This window comes from Oxyura jamaicensis, chromosome 5, assembly GCF_011077185.1.
Source record: "Oxyura jamaicensis isolate SHBP4307 breed ruddy duck chromosome 5, BPBGC_Ojam_1.0, whole genome shotgun sequence".
Classification (NCBI taxonomy): Eukaryota; Metazoa; Chordata; class Aves; order Anseriformes; family Anatidae; genus Oxyura; species Oxyura jamaicensis.
This window is the reverse complement of record NC_048897.1, coordinates 22,596,361-22,613,339: the sequence shown is the minus strand read 5'-3', so window position 1 is coordinate 22,613,339 and position 16,979 is coordinate 22,596,361. Positions and strand designations below refer to the sequence as shown.

The 16,979-nt window shown below is 49.5% G+C and overlaps 1 long non-coding RNA gene across 1 annotated transcript; it reads left to right on the top strand.

Annotated features, from left to right (window-relative positions):
• Nucleotides 1-7,662: 7,662 nt before the first annotated feature.
• Nucleotides 7,663-16,763, top strand: LOC118167413. Its single transcript, XR_004751123.1, has 2 exons — nucleotides 7,663-8,072; nucleotides 16,628-16,763. It is a non-coding gene; the product is annotated as an uncharacterized LOC118167413 (long non-coding RNA).
• The last annotated feature ends 216 nt before the right edge of the window (nucleotides 16,764-16,979 follow it).

Here is a 16,979-nt window from a genome sequence, read left to right as displayed (position 1 = left end):
GCACAGCACGAACAGGTGAATGCAGCAGGTAGGGTTAACTGGAGAGAGCAATCCTGCCTGGGGAGTGCTGGGGGTGAGATCATTGCCCACTAAGTCAGGGAGAGATGAGGTAGGGTGTAACCTGAAACTGGGTTCCAGCTGGTCAGACTGGTTTCCGTCTGAAACCAAGAGCAGACACTGCACTTCAAACAGGACTTGCTCTCCTGCATCTCCAGGCCGGTGAGATGTAACTTGCTGCGATGTAGGGTTAGCTAATGGGCCAGGGATGTGCATTAAAACTAGGCTGCCCTGCCCCTACATCACCAAATTGGTGATGCTGGGCTCATCCAGTGCTCATCCCAGCACCGGGAAGGTTTTCTGCGCTGTGCTCTGCTCCGGGCTTTGCCCTGTCACCGCCATCTCTCCGCTCACGCCTGACCTACACCAGCTGTCCTGTGCAGCTGCTTACACCCACGCTACCCCCGTGTGCTCTCTGAGGGGCTGCCCCAGGAAAAAATCATGATGGGGTCCCCAGTCCTGGCGTGGCGTGGGTAACCCGTGGCGTGGATGTTGGAAACAGAGGCTGCTTCTCTGATACACCCAAAGAGAGAGGGCTGTGTGTGTTACACTCACATTCACTTAAAGCTTGTTGTCGTGTTCCAAGCTTCTTTGGCTTGGAGAGCACGAGGGGTGTCAGGATGTCAGCACGACCCAGGGAAGCTCGAAGCCTCAGCAGGCCCCAGTGCTGCCTGCTGTAAATGTGTACACCCCACCCCTGCAGTCCCAGCTTTTATGGTAACCCCTGATGGTCAGACAGCCCTAGCTCTTCTCCTGGCAGCAGCCAGAGATGAGCACTCCTGAGAGGCACTGCTGCCAGGACTGTGCTGCTCCACCGAGGGCAACATGCTGCCTGTTCCACCGCATCCAGCCTCATTTGTTCATGGCCTCCACCTTTGCAGAAGGAAGACCACAGAGCTGCTCATGTCCAGCAAAGCTTTTTACCCACCTCGCTCCCACTGCCGGGGGGGTTTGCCTGAGACGGTGGGTGATTTAATCCCAGTGGGCCCGAGGAGTCCTCAGATGCCTTGTGTGGCTGCCAGGCTGGCGGCAGGAAGCATTAGCTCACAGTTCGATATCAGGTGTCTCTGGCTTCCCTGTGGCACAATGGCTCTGTAAACAAACACAGCAGCTGCCCCCAGCAGGACAGGGGATGGCTCCACGGTGGCAGAACAGAACATTGTCTCCTGCACAAAGGCCACAGTGATGTGATACTTTCTGATAAGTTGTTTCTGCTTTCTGGCTTAATTTATTGCTTAAGGAAGAAATTATTTTGGTTTTGAGGTCAAACAGTTCATTCAGGTTATCGACAAAGCTCTAAAACAGGGGGGGAAGGATGAACAGACTTGTCTTCAAGCTCTGCAGAACGTAAAAAGAAATCTGAACGCACACTGCAGAGTGTGCTTGTTTATGTGCCTAACAGGGTTTTCTTGGGACTGTGGGCTGCAGCCCATCTCCACCACATTTTTCTCTGAGGAAGACAACCAGATTCCCCCTGGCAGGGGCGGCACCGGCCTAGTGCTGGAGAGGACCACCTCTTCCACCCCTTCCCATGACAACCCCGACCTTCCTCCAGGGTGCTCTGGCCCCAGTGCAGGGGTTAAGGTGGCCAAAGCAGCTGAGGGCCGAGCTGGCAGAGCACTTTGCGTGCAGCTAGCAGGGGGACGGTGCTGTACGCTTTCCAGCCACTTCTGAGATTCCTCAACTGACGATGTCTAAAACCTCAAGAACACTAACATGGGGTGAACAGCAAGAGGCTGCTCAGGTGAAGGATGCAAGGCTCCGCTGCAAGTTAATTGGCAGTGTCCTTTTCTCTGAGCCTTATCTTTCCTTCCACATGTGGGTAACTCAGCCTCCTGGGGTTTAAATAAGTGAACTTCTGGCAAACATTGAATAAAGGGCTGTGAAAAACTTAACTGGGGGTTTCTTTGAAAGGCAGCAGCATCAATTGGAGCCTGTATCTACAATACTTGTCCTATGTGAAGACATTCTTACAGAATAAGATCAGATACAGATTTGAAATGTCATGGCTATTCCAGACTTTAGTAAGCAAACATTGCTTGCTAAAGGAGTGCCTGTGTGGGAAACAGTCTATGAAAACTTTCCAGACACTCTTTGTTTTTTTTTTCCTCCTTGAAGAAATGGAGAGAGAAATCAGAAACACTCTCTGATGGCCATCTAGCATGGAACCATGTCCAATAATAATTTATAGTCACAGGGAAATACAGTCATCTAGGACAACCTTTATTTAAAATAAATTATTGCAGACCCAGTCTCTTCAGCAACACAGCCTGTAGAAAGGTACGGAGGAGCTTTTCTGCAAGGAAGCTTGGCTGACCAGTGTCACAGGGAAGTGACTGTTTCCTGGGCAAGGTGCCACTTTAGGTGTGACAGAGTTTCTGTGGCCCTTCAACAATGATTATCTCTCCGAAATGTCCTCATCTGCAGCCGTGTCAGGAGTTTTGAAATTCACAATTGGTTCCTGTAAGAGCTCTAGGAGATTTCTGGCAGAGGCCAGACTCAGCATTTAATTACTGTGTTCTCCAAGTTGCCCAGAGCCAGCCTGCATCAGAGGTCACACAAAACGACAGCTAGCAGTTGATGTGAGCTACAGAGGCTAGCAACGCTGGTGGAGCCAGCCGGGCGCTCCAGCAAGAAGAGGGGAAATTTCCACAAATCTCAGCACAGACAAGGTGTCTGTGTCTTTGTTCTCTGCTCTGACACACCTGACCCACATGCCACATGCTTCAGGATTGTCAAAAAATACTTGCAGCTGTTCTCAAATCAAAACATTGTCTGTGCTGGCCCAGGAATTTGAGCTGCTGGGACTCTCCCAGCCATAAACTTCTTTAAATTAAGCCATAGTGTCCCTCTCATGTAGGCATGGGGGGAGTCGCACTGATGCATTTTTAATTCATTTGAAGGTTACTGTTCAGCCAGGGCAGGTTTCCGAAGTGGTTTGCCAGCCCCTTTGAGGTGTCCACAAGAGGGGGCAGCAATACCTTAATGTCCTGCCTGGTGTCATCTTGGACGTTGTAATGTCAAACCAGCAGAGACACCTTGTGCTGCAGGCACTGGGCACTAAGGCGTGAGATGCCGTGGCCATCTATGAACCGCATAAGCTATGTGGTCTTGTTCACTTCCTCCCCACCTGTTGTGGTCCGTGTCACCATACTGCACCCAGCCTAGAAACCTCATAGCCACCTTGGAGACAGGGGGGAGCTGGTGCAACCTTCCAAAGAGCAGAAAACTGACTGCAGGTCTCCCAAGCCTCTTGTGGGTCTTCTATACACTGGGTCTTCTTCCCTTTGTTTTTTTTTGTGGCTTATACAGAGCCAGCCTCAGCTCCTGGGCTCATGAGTCCAGCAGCAAAATCTTACAAATTAAATTTTTTAAAAAAGCATGAGGGTACTTTTCCTTTTTTTTTTTTTTTTTTTTTTTTTTTTTTTTTTTTTTAAATTATCTATTATTTGGATACATTTCCCAGATTTTTCTCCAAATTCTACTCCTCCCCCTAACACATGCAGTATGTTTTGGCAGAAATAAGAGATTTTTTTTTTTTTCATGTAATCACAGGACTTTAGGGAAGTGGAGTTTTCATTAAAATCAAACCAAGCCTAAACCATCCTTTTCTAGAGTGTCATCAAATTCAAAAGTTTGCAGCCGTGCCTTCTAAGCCTCACCCCTTTTCTCTGTCTTGGATGGCTATAAAGCATATTAGAGGATGAAGGGGCATTTGTCACACAGTTGGGGATGTTTCAGTACCAGGGCAGACACTGGGCAGCAGTGGGGTCGGGGGTCGTTGCATGGACCATGTGGCTCCACAGCCGAGCAGACGGAGCTGCTGCTGAGGATGCAACACTCTTATTTTAATGCCCTCGCTAGAGGTTTTTGGTGCACAAAGTTTCTGTTAAACCAGTTTGAACTGGTTCTCTCTCTTATTTAGAAACTACCCATGTTCGTGCTGTAGAATTACACAGTGTCAACAAATCTTCCTTTCCCTCTTGCCCTAGTATTCTGGGAGTTAAAGAGGTCTTTTTACCTTTCCCTGATGCCTAAGCAAATCTGTTTTAAATGCAAAACAAATGTACCCAGGAACTGCTTCTTTCCTGACATGTCTTCTGCTGACTGCTCCTTCCACTGCACCTCAGCCACAGCCATATCATTTCCACCTTTTTTTTACTTATCTTCCCATTCACCTGCTAAGAGATGGATCGGAGACATGATCTACTCCAAAAGCAAGCTTGTAGATAAAGGGAAGAGCTGGCACAACGTGTGTGCCCAATATCATCCTGCCTGTCATCTTATACATGCACGTTCTCAGACAGCAACTTTATCTTCTTCCTTTTCTGTTGCATTCCAGTCACACTCCTGAGGCACACGAGGCTGTAAATCCCATGAAAACACCTGGCCATCAGGAAAATGAGTAAGCATCTGAAGGATTCTGCTTGCAAATCATCAGTGAAGCCAGGTACTGCCATTTGAATACTAAAAGCGTTGTGTATGAGGGAAACTTCCACTGTTGGCCAACCCTGGGGCAGCTGGGTGAGGCTCAGACGGAAGCCCAAGCACCAAGAAAATAGCTATTTGTTTTCATCAGTATTTTTTCACCACTAGGCTCTTCTTCTTCCGCAAGGCCATGGATGAAAGGAGTTGATCTAAGATCTCGGATGAAGTTTCACAATACACTTGAGCTTCTCCCAGGCTGCTAAATGAAGGGGTAAACCCCAACTGCATCTGCCTTCTTTATCTTAGCAGTGCCCCCCAAGCATACTGGCAAAAAGCTATCAACTTCAAGGAATGCATTTCCTGCTCATGCCTCTCCAACTCCTGGGGGCACCAGCTGAGCACCAGGGCTAGCAGGAGGAAATATTTTAGGCTTCTGTAGAAGCAGAAACAGTGGTGATTTGGGGGGATAATTAACCTAGAAACATCCAACTATCCTCATGAGCCCCAAAGCCTCTCCTGGCCCTGTATGCCCTAAACCTACAGCACTGGATTGAGGCTCTAGAAAACTGTGTCCAGCTTCTGCTGGTTGTTCTTAAAGCCACAAGCCTGCTTGGTGAGTCTCATCATCTGAAAATTGGGAATGACATTGCTATCTTGCCTCCACACCCTCCCCGCAGCGCACCATTTGCGCTGATGTCTAGGGCAGGAGGCTCACCTGCTGTTCTGCCTTGGCCCTGGGCACTGGGGCTGAGGGGAGCGCTGCCCCAGACTGCCCTCACCCACCCCTTCACATGGACCAGCAGCCTCATGAAAGGCTCCTTCTTCCCCATGCCTCCAGGCTTTCTGCAAATTGCCTCATCCAGCTGCTGGGAAATGGGGGCTTTCCCAACTTTCATTTATTCCCCACTGCATTCTGGTTTATGTTAATTGTCAGTGATTAACCAGCTGTGGGCTGGAAACTCTTCTTAGAGCCCGCTCCGAGCAGGCCGAGAGGTAAAAGGATGGCAGCTTCTCCCTCGAAGCCAGGACTTGTGCAGCAGAAGGCAGCTGGGTGTGAGAGGCCTGGTGTGAAGGCTCAAACAGAGCCCGTGTCTGGGACAAAAGCGGTTGCTTATATTGCACAAGCAACCAGGACGAGGACTGCCTGGCTGGGTTGTGCATGTGACTGTCAATGTGTCAGGAGACAAGTCCTTTCCAGAGCCAGGGGGAGAAGGTCCAAGCCCCAGGTCTCAGGGTCCACAGCCCAGCAACCACCATTTTATTCACGCAGTCACTGTGTCATGTGTAAAGCAGGTAGAGGAGGCCGTTCAGTCAGAAGTCTTCACTGGGTGGAAAAACAGTGGTGGCAGCACTTTTTCAGGGTGGTGGGCAGGGGTGGCTCTGAAAGGCTATGTGGGTTTCTAGGCTGGAGGGAGCCAAGCCCTATGTCCCCTGCTGCATTCTCTGCACTCCAGAGAAGTTCATCCAGAAGGGCTTTGTGGCTGGGGTGCTCTCCACTCTCAGACCACCTGCAGGTTGGATGCTCTGGCCTCCTCCTGATTACTTTTTTCAGCAGAAACAAAGTGCAAATGCCCAGTCCTTGTCTCAGGACCTTGACTCAAGAGAAGTAACTGGGGAAAAGAGGATGCCAGGGAGCACAGGGTGCTTGTCCTTCCCTGGAGATAACTGTCTTACCTCGCTCCTTCCAAAAAATGCCCTTTTTACTCTATAGCTCCTAATGACTATTCCTTCTGGGATGGTCTCATTGATACATATCTATTGAAACACAGAAAAATTAAGCTCAGGTTGCAGTTGTCTTTGGAGTCTGCTACTTCCATTTCTACATGGAGAATGGCTGATCTGTCCAGGCGTTTTCTTTTTCAGTTGAGTGTTGCCTCCTGTCACTGAGCTTGGCCAGATCCGTGTGCAGTGTAGGGCAGGAGAAAGGCAGATGTTCTGGGTAGGGGGATTGTTTCTCTTCTGTGAAGAGGGGAAAGGAGGCTAAGCTGCAATGATTTGTGAAAATGCCTGGTCCCTTTTAGCAAACAGATGCACCTCTAAGTCAGAGATTTCTGAATCCTCTTCTGTCACCATCCCACAGCCAGCTTCACAAGCTTTGTGAGAGATGTCACACGTAAACAGCCGTTTTTGCTCCAGAGCCACCTCTGATGCTTGCACACGAGCTTTTGGCAAGGGCTGCAGCTGACTAATGCTCTCATTGCCAGGCATATCGGCTCCCTCCATCCCGCAGGAACATCCCCAGCAAAGAAACCCCTTCCTCCAGTGCTGCTGTGTGTCCCCGTTCCCACCGCAGCCACCGGGCAGGCAGAGCTGTGGTCACACAGCGGGCAGGTAGAACAGGTCCCTGCGGCGTGACAGGGCTTGTTCAAAGCCTGACTTCCTATTCCTCCTGTTTGCCCCATCCCCTTCACTTTCCCATAAACTCTACCTTTGTTTGATTTTCAGCACCCCCTTCCTTTTTTTTTTTTTTTTTTTTTTTTTTTTTTTTTTTTTTTTTTTTTTTCCAGAGGCAGGTGGAACTTGTGATATGCATTGCAAGATCTTTGGAACCACTCAGACCTTGTGGCACAATCTGAATATAACAGCACCAGGTGATCAGATAGCATCTTTCTCTGGTCACACAGGAAGCATGTTGCTCCGAATGTCCCTGGGACCCTTTCTCCGCAAGGTATAACGGTGTTAGGAAAGGGAGTAGTAATACATTTTTGAACCACTGAGGAGATTTTGGCACTGTGCAGAGCACGGTGTGGGATACTTGCAAATCCTGCAGAAAGCACCATGGGAGCCTTAATGAATGAAAATGTGCCTCGGCTGTAAAACAATGGTGCTGCTAATTCCAGCAAAGCTAACTTCAGCCAAGTGTCCTACAGAAAAATTCAAGATAACAAAATGTTGCCCTGGTGTATCTACACATTGAGCTGGGATTCAGCTTGAGCCTGAACGTGGGAAGTAAAAGAGGGCAGTGTGCGTATCCACCAAGCCATTATGTGGCTCTTGATTTCTGCCTGCTGTTGCAGCTTGCTCTCTGTGCTGCAGCTGCTCAGAGCCACACATAAACACCAAACTCTCCCCTCCAAGGCGCCTTTCATCTCCATGGAGCAGAGAACAAAACAACTCGGCTTCGATACATTCAGAGCTTGACTGGCCACCTCCCTGTGACCAGAAATGACAGGGGCTATCTGCTGCGGTGCTGTGCTCCCATCCCCAGTATCTGCTGTCGATTTTTGTGAGCCACCTGTGGGTGGCTGATGCGGCAGAGTCCTTGTCCCAGCCCTGGCAGTAAGGAAATCAGCTCTCTGCTCAGTTTTCCCAGGAAAAAAAATGTGATGGTTGGGAGGCCAGGTCCCAACTGAAGACCCAGTTAGGAGGGAAGAGCCGATGCGCAGGTACTTCTCACAGATGGCCACTGGCAGTCAGCAACAAGACAAACCGTGTTCGGCTCCTGACCAAGTCCATGCTTGTCTGTGCTGCAATTAGAGTGGAGCAATACATGTTGCACATAGTACGGTCCAAATTTCTCATGGAGATGAGTGTTGTGGAGCTGGGCAAAGCTCAGGAGCTGTCCTCAGCCTGGTGGTAATTGTAAGGTACGGCAATCCTTTGAAAACACTTTTGAACACAGGGCTAGAAAGGGCCTCCTGACTCAAGCCCACTTATCTTCTATTTTTGACAACTTTGTCATATATTAGTTTTCATAAACAAGACTGGCTCGGTCTTCAAGGGGAGGGGCTCATTCTCACAGTATTCTAGCTGAAAACCTTTCCAGAACCTCCAGGCTCTGTGAACAAGAAACCATCTTCTACTTTCCAACCTGCCTTGAATTTTGTCCACTCCATACCCATTTAATTTGCATAAAAATTGTTCTTTTGCTTGAAAGGTTCATTTTCTCCCCTAACTTGAGAAAGTTCAGAATCCAGTGAAGAACAGCCAGTAGCTACCTCTTGAGCTCTCCTTGCAGATCATCCCAACCTGTAGCAACTCACATATCTGATGGTTAGAGCACTATATCTTCTAGCCCTGTAGGATTAACTATAAATGTCAAGGAAAAGAGATTTCAGAAATCCTTAGGGTGTCTAAGGAGGCTGAGGCTTGCTGATTCACCCTAGGGTAGGTCAGAGGGCCTGCTCTGCTGCCCAGGCATCCCTCTTCCTCCCTCCTGAGGGTAGATGTCAGAAGGATCCTGCTGTGGCCAGTGACTGTTTCTAAGTCACTTGTCTGCCAGCAGCACTCAGCCAAAGTTCAGACAAGGTGAGAGGAAAGCGAACCCCTGTGTTTTCATGACAACAGGTATTTTAACCTAGCTAGGTCTGATTCTTCATTTAGTTTAAAAGCTTCTCTCTTTCCAGCCTCCTAAAAGTGGCAGGAAGCACTCCTGTGCCTTGGCAGCGCGTCTTCAATCCCCAAGCTTTAAAGCCTTGCACGTTGTCACTGCTGAACCAAGGCACCTATTTAAATCAGGGACAGGAACTCCACTGATGCTGTCTGCTTCACAGAGACAGAAGAAAGATATCATCCCAGCTCTGCGGGGTTGACGAGCTGACGCAAGCATGACCCCATGCCATCCACACCTCCTGGAAGCAAGTCAGATTGATGCTCCGCTGATAAACATATCAGCGGCTGAGGAGCTGTCTGCAGCACGGCTCCCATAATTACTAGCTCCAGTTCAAAGACTTTTATGCAAAGGAACAATGGGCACCAAAACAGTGTTGCTGGGTATTATGCACCACAGTGTTTTGCTGCAATTGGAAGGTTTGCCCTGTCAGACAAGCCCGCTTTTCATGTGACTGTCCTCTTTATAATACAGAGGTAATTCCTGACAGTAAGGAGGCTATTGTCCACCTTTTAAGAACAGCAGCTGGCTAAGAAGATGAAAAACAGGTTTTAGCAAAAGAAGAAAGTGCCAGTCAAAGGAAGGGCTGTTTGCTTTGTTGGAAATCTGTCCCTATGATCGGAAGATTTCTCTATCACTGGCAGTGCCCCTGAGATGGAGGTGACAACTCATTTGCTTTGCCCTCTCTGCCAACAGCTGAGCATGTTGTCCTGAGTGAGCGTGCAGAAAATGTTTTTGCCTTATTTGTCTGCTTTCCCTCCTTACTCGCCCTACTGACTTGTGACCTTTCTGTGCTCAGAAGAACGTGGACAACCCTGTGGGACGTGACCTGCTGCCTGGCCAGGCCTGGCCATGACAGGGTGTTCACCACGCTGCTCTTGCTGACTTCAGATCCAGCTTCTTGTGCAACCTGTCAGTCAGCAATCAACGTTATGACCGTGCAGAGCCAGAGCGGTATTTATTTTGCAGATAAAAGCTTTGCTTAGGTCAGTTATACCCCACTCAGTCAGCACTGATGAGACAGTGATCACTCCAACCGTGGTGGCCTGGAGAGGCTGTAAACATTTTTGAACTCGATTATACCTTAATGACTGTCATGTGTTTGCAGAGATGTGGTTTATTTGCAGTCAATTACTTCCCTCCCTATTCATTTTTCCTTCTCAACCCCAGAATACTAGCCCAGTGTATTTGTATAACACCACCCCGATGCCAGATCTACAGGCAGCACATTCAAATTATCACAAAATTACAGAAATCTGTCCTGGCTGGTGTACTGCTTGGAGAGGAAGAGGAGGAACAGAGGGGGAGTGGTCCTCATGGCATTATCCCAGCAGGCACCCATCCCTTGTACTTCTCCAGCCTCATTCATAGCATGGCAGGCTGCTCCCTGAGCAGCTGGAGAGGTTGTGCTGGAAGTCTGTGTCCCTTTGAAGTGCCAGATTTCTTTCTCTCTCCTGCAAAAGCTTGCTTAGAGGACTGGAGGGACATGCAGGTACGTGGTCTGCCTGCATCTGAGTGTTTATTTGCAGAGCTAGCATCTCTACAAGATTGACACAGGCTTCAGTGAGTGATGCCTACAGTCAACACTCACAGTCTATGTTGGCAGGCTGAGTTTAATAACAAAAATGTTTACTAGTAAGTAATGACAACACTAATGGTAATAACAATGAATTTCACTTTATTTTCAACTACTAGAGCATTTCTCCATTTCTTTTCTGGCATGTATATTTCTAATTTTGTTATGACCCACACAGCTCCCTGGGATTTCTCTAATACAGAAAACATTCCCTCTAGGAAACCATAAATCTCTTCTCTCCCAAACAATCATCATGTGCTGTTCACCTCTGAGGAATCACTTTCATGTCAGGAGCCAGGGAGTCCCTTCCCACAAAGCCAAGGGATCTGAAAGCCCTCCTTCCAGCCAGGCCTCTTAGGGCATCTAGGTTCAGAGCTGCAAGGGCTGCAGGTGCGACTCATTTCTGCTCAGTGGGAAGATGGGAATCCAGGAGCTGTCCAAGTCAGGAGCGGTCAGTGTGGTTGGGTTGCTCCACGGTGCACCCAGACTGGCTGCCAAGAACGGGTCTGTGGTCCAGCAGCCCTGTCTGCATTGCAGTTGATGTTCACCAAAACAGGACGGTTTCACCTGAAAATTCCTTGGAAAAAAGTTAATCTATTGAAATCTGAAAATGCCGGTTAGATAATTCCTGGCCTGAACCAGCTTGTAACCCTGTACTCATTTCCACCAGGTGAAGTGAAAAGACAGGGGTGTGAAGTACTTGGGGCTTGCTCCATGCCAGGAGAGTTTCCCAAGTGTGGAATGACCAAAGGTGCTGAGGTCTCCAGGTGAAGAAGATGTCTGGAAGAACCTTGCAGTGGGAAACAATCTTGCAATGAATCACCCTAGGCTCAGGTCTGATATCGCTGCCTAAAGATGCAAAGGTAATTGCCTCTGATTAATGCTGGCAAACCTCTGTGAACTCCAGCGAGGATATGAAAGGACTGACATGCCTCTTTAAGATGGGGTAAGATAGAGTACAGCCAAGTGTGGGAAGAAAATTAAGCTGAGATGTAGTTTTTAATTACCAATAAAGCCATGCTCTAGGATGGAGAGCAGGACTTGGTCTCTTCCTACTCTGTTACACTCCTTCAAGTATAGAGAGGAGGTTAGGGAAGGGCAGCTAATTCTTGCTGTAGACTTCTGTTTGTAACAATTAAATATTTATGCTGGCCCCTCAACCTTTCTGTAATTATTTAGACCACAGATGTGGCCAGTGATTTCCAGCAGGTGCCAACAAAACATGGAAGGGCAGCATCGGTGAAGTCAGCACGCAGCAGAAGCAAGCTGCCCCTTTACCACGAGGCAGGCTGGGCTCTGGATCGTGCCATTACCTCTTTCACTGGTCAGAGCTTGCTGGCTGTGAGCTAGCTTGACCTAGCCACAGCAGGTAGCATGGCAGCTTGGCAGCAAAGCCTTCAACCATCAGCTGCTTACACAGAAATCTGCTCCAAAATTTGTGCTGCTCTCCTCTGGCTGATCTCTCCTAAACGATGCACAGGTGTCTCAAAAGTCAGAATCTCTTTCTCCTCTCCCCATCCTACAAGATGATAGACTCAGGATGGGATGCTGTTCTCCACCAACAAGTTCTGTTCTTGTTCAGGATCAGTCTCTGCTACTGCTGGGCTCCTAGACCTCTGGCATGGTGGCTGCTCATCCATTTGGGCTGTGGCTGTGCCCACATAGGCCTGCCTGCCTGCGCTACAGGCACTGGGTAGAGTCAGCAGATCCTGACATTAATGTCCTGTGTTCTGTGTTTTGGGTCCACCTCTTCACTTTTCTCTGAGGACCAGCTGTATGAAGGTATCATGTTTTATTCTTTCTCCTCTCCTGCCATACAAAACAATATGTATAGGGATTCCTTTTGATCATCTCTTAGTTTTCCAGATCATGGGGTTTCAGATTGCCTTCACTGTCTGAAAGTTGGAGACATTTGCTCTAAATAAATATTGCATTTCTGCCTTAATCTCCTGAACTCAAAAGCTGGAGCTATAACCACAGTGCTTGGTATCCCAGATCTACTAAACAGTAATGAAGGCTGGTTTCTGGACACATCAGGGCTTTTGTCCCATTCTGAGGAACATGAGGAGAAATGCCGTGATGTTCCTGGCAATAACCCTTCCTCTGCCATGGCACCCTGTGAAGGCCCCCTAATAAACCTGTATCACATCCCACAGAGGGGAGTCATCTCCCTTTTTCAAATGGAAAAGGGGAAGTCGTTCACCCAGAACCACACTGGGGAATGATGTTAAAGCCTGGTTTAGCACTTCCAAGCTTCTGGTGACTAAAACCATATTTAAACTTTCTTCTCTCCCAGCACCTGTTGCAGTGCCTTCATCATCTGAAAAGACATATTTGGAGGCAATGAATAAATCCACTGCATGGAAAGGCAGGACCAGGAAGCTGTTCCCCTGCTCCTACTGGTACTCATAAGGCAGCTAACCAGGTGTTTCAGGATGTCACGCTCCTCTCAGGGTATAGCTGCATTTTACTGTGTAGCACATAATCCCTGTATTTCAGGCTTAGAGTCTTTTGATGGGAGTCTCATACGTGTGAGATTTTACTGTTATATGCTAATAACTCTTGTTATTCTACAAAGCTTAAAAGAAGCAAAACCAATCACCCTACAGAAGATATCACAGCCTAACACAACCTCACCTATTCTCCCTTCAGATTAGGCACTGCTGCCCAGATAATATTCCAGAGTGGCTGACATCTTTCATCTGCTCCATCTTATTAAAACCCCTCAGCAGAGGCATGAATATTCATCGGCACTATATATAGCACTGTGCATATTACTACCCACCGCCAGGAGTACAGCTCGGGTACCCACTGATCTGTACATTTTGGTTTTTGCAAGGCTTTTTTCTCTGCAGCTGCCGTGACTCTCGCTGGCCGGCAGCTCCCGTGCCGTGCGAGGACTCTGCTGCTCTGCTTTGCTGGCAGAGATTGCACAGGGTTTCAAAGCCTCGCTACACCATGGTTATTAAAGGCTTTTGTTTATCTTGTGAAATCTGCCCCGTGAATGCTGACACCGGCTGAAGTGCTGGGAGAGTTTCCCTGACTCTTCCTCTCGCTGTCTCTCACGGGTCTATTCCCATGAAAACGATCTCAGGTGTGCGGTGCGTCATCATCCCACCCCAGGCGCTTTCTGGCTTACTGGCAGGGAAGATGAATGCGCAGTTTCTGAAGCTCTGCCCATGCCCCGGTGCTCCTCCTGCCTCCCAGCCTGCTGCAGGGACCCGGGGCTCCCGGCAGGAGAACAGCCCGTGCTCGGCAATACTGCCTCAAGCCCATCTGCACTGCTCAGGCAGCATTTTCCCAGCCTCTGTCTCCTGTACAGCCCCGCAGGGACCCAGCCTCTGCTGGGAGAGCCGAGTCCTCTCACGACGGGCCCTGCTGCAGCACATGGTGCTGTCCCCTCCGGATGAGAAAGCAACGAGGTCTCCAGGGCCGGGGGAGTATCAAAGCAGCGAAGCCTCCAGCTGGCACTCCCTCCATCCTCACGGCCACTGAGCTCAGTGGCTCAGCAGCACGTTGGAAGCTCTGCAGAGGGAGTCCTCAGCCCACGACTTCTTTCTGCTCGTCCTGGCCTTGCTCACGGTGGAGGAGCAGCTCTGCCGTGCTGTGGGCTGCACAGCCTGCGGGAAAACCCTGCGTGGGGGATGCTCCGGGAAGGGGGCTCAGCTGCCCTTGCTTGATCCATCCTCCTCTGCAGGACCATGGAGGTGCCTCCAAAGGAGGCCAAGCTGGCCACCCTTGCCATGGTGTCGCAGAAGGGCTCCTGCCACCAGCAGGGTGTGGGGAGCAGTGGGCACAAGCCCCTGGCCCAGAGACTGGCTCCTAGGTGCAGCGCTGCCCTCCATGCCACAGGCCTGGGGAAGGTTTCAGCAGAGCCTGGCTCACTTTCTGAGAAAACAAGGAAAGAGAGATTTACCCTAAACCCTGGGAAGCCCGTGTATTTTCATTGTATTTTAATTTTAAGAGATTGTCTGCCCCGCCCAAGATTATCTCATGGGAAAGAAAAGCCTGGCTCAGTGACTTGTGGTGAAACTTGTCCCCGAGCCAAATTTCCCACACCTGACGTTCCTCCATAGGAGCAGAAACCAGTGTATTTCAGTTCACAACACCGCCCCAGGCGCAGCGCTGGGGGTGAGGGGATGGAGGGGGAGGACGGGACCCACATCTCCTCCTGCTCCTCCAGAACGAGTCGGGCGAGTTCGGGTGCCGAGCGGCTGGGTCCGCGAGCTGGAAAGGGCACGGTGTCACCCTGGGAACAGGCATCACGTGGGGCCGCAGCCGAGGGAACCTGTCTCAGGGATACGTTGAAACATACCCTGCTCTCTTGTGCAATAGGTCTTTGCAAGTACAATGCTGTATTTATATGGTGGGAACGGAGAGCCCAGGGCTGGACTCTGGCAGATGTATGAGTAAGCAGCTTCCAGGAGGCTTGGGTGCCAGCTGGGCCAGCGCTTTGATTCCTCTCCTGGGAGCAGATGCATGCACTGAGATTGGTCTTGACCAGCATCTTCCAGCACAGGAGGGTCAGTTTTGGAGCTATCTTGTAAAATTCAAGTGGTTTCTTCATGTAAACACGTTATCTTCTGGATGCACTAAAGCATGATTTAGCATGGCTCCAAGAGAGGCAACGACATAAAGGAGGGCTGAGATTTTTAAGCAGCCCAAGCAGGCCCAGGTGTCTCCTGGGCACAAATGACCTTCAGCGGGGTTGAAAGAGAAGCAGCCACACCAATGTATGGGCTACAAGAGGACCAACATTTCTTCTGCCGCCAGCGCCTCTCTGAGCATTGCCTCTGCTCACTGCTGGGCCTGCTTCAGGGGCTCCCATGTGTCTTTCCATGGGGCCACCGGGTCCACAGAAGAGGGATTAATCCTGCATGGGGCAGGGACAGGGGCACCAGGAGCAAAGCTGAAGCAGGCTGCTTGTGCTGCCGCTGCAGCTGGGAAAAGCCAGCCTGCCCCCTGCTTCCAGGCTGGAAGTGGTTGCTCCAAGTTTAATGATATTTATCCAGGAGACGATCTGAAGAAAAAGCTAGTTAGCACCCGAGGATTAAATTTGGGGGGCATTAAGAAGGCGATAAGGCTGTTAACCTTATCAGTCCTACCCCTCTCAGGAAATGAGGTAGGGTGCCATGCATGTGGTAATTGCATTTCAGTGGGGCTCAGGGAGTCCCTGCTTGTCCCCATTGCTGGGCTCCTGTCAGCTCCTGACCTGGTAAGAATTCAGCCTGTCCCTTCAAAGTTAATAGTACATAACCTGCAGGGCATAGAGTTCTCCTGAAGGGATCTTTAGGACTTGCCCTTCAGGCACTGGAAGAAGGATGTGTTGAGTCAGACAAAACTCGGTATTATTTTGGGGATTAATTCCCTGTAGTGGAAGTTCAGGAAAACATTTTTAGGTAGGAACTGATTTGGCCCAGCTAAACCCATTTAGGATATGCTATGTACAAAGAAAGGAAACAAAAAGGCCCCCTCCACACCACGTCCCTACTATTGCTGACAGCAGAGCACCAGAGCATTGCTCCTTCGGAGCTGGCAGCTGAGAGCAGCAGCTAGCACACTGGCTTCAGGCAGGACTACACGACGTGGTGCTTACCTGCACTGAAAGACTTGCAGTGTTGTTTACGCTGCTGAGAACCCCATTATGGTTAGAGGATTGTGCAGGAGTCTGCTGACCAGGACCCAAGTCAGAATCCCAAGCAAGACAGAAGGTACAAGAGTCCCTACACTACATGTACTTTTTTTGGCATCTGATGCTGATCATTGTGCTATGGACAAACCAGATCAAATAAGGATCCCGTCTGGTCTGAAGTAAGTGACACTTGGGTGGAATCGTGCTGGCCAACACTGGGCTTGGCTGCCTTCATCCAGCCTGGTGGGGTGGTTTGTATTAGCAACAGTCTCCCAGGAACAGTCCTGTGCTCTCAGCACCATCTCACAGCACAGGCTGGTCAAGCAGCACTGCAACACAGAAACAAGCCTAAACTGTACCCAAGCCAAGCAGCAGCACAGGTCCAGTACTGCAAGGCTCTCTTCAGGGAGCCTCGGGTGGCTTTGTGAGGACACTCCATTTAATGACTGAGATAGCTTCACCCCCACCCTTCCCAGGAGCCTGGCTGGGTTTTCAGGTTTCAGGGAGTTTTAGTGTGCTTATTGTGCGCGACAGGATATGGCTCAGCGGAATGACTCACTCCATATGAAGTTAATTCACACTTTCCTGCTATTTCCATTCACAGGTCTTTCTGCAAGCTTGAATGCTGGGAAGCTGCGAAGCTGGGAGCTGGCTCCTAATATCCTCATAGGTTGCTTTACACCTGGACACAGCAGACTACAGAAGGATGGAGTAGTCTCAGGCTTTGGTAAATAAAATAAAATAAAAAATCCCAAATCATCTTTTATCAGGAGTAATTCCCTATTCCCTTCTAGTTCCTGAATCTCATGTGCTCATCGCCTGTGCTCCGCTGTTTTTTTTTTGGTTTGGTTTGGTTTTTGTTTGTTTGTTTGTTTTTCATTTGGGGCCCCAAATGTGGACAGATAGAAGCCCTCCTCAGCTTTTACATACCTATGGAGCTGATGTAAAGCTCAAAG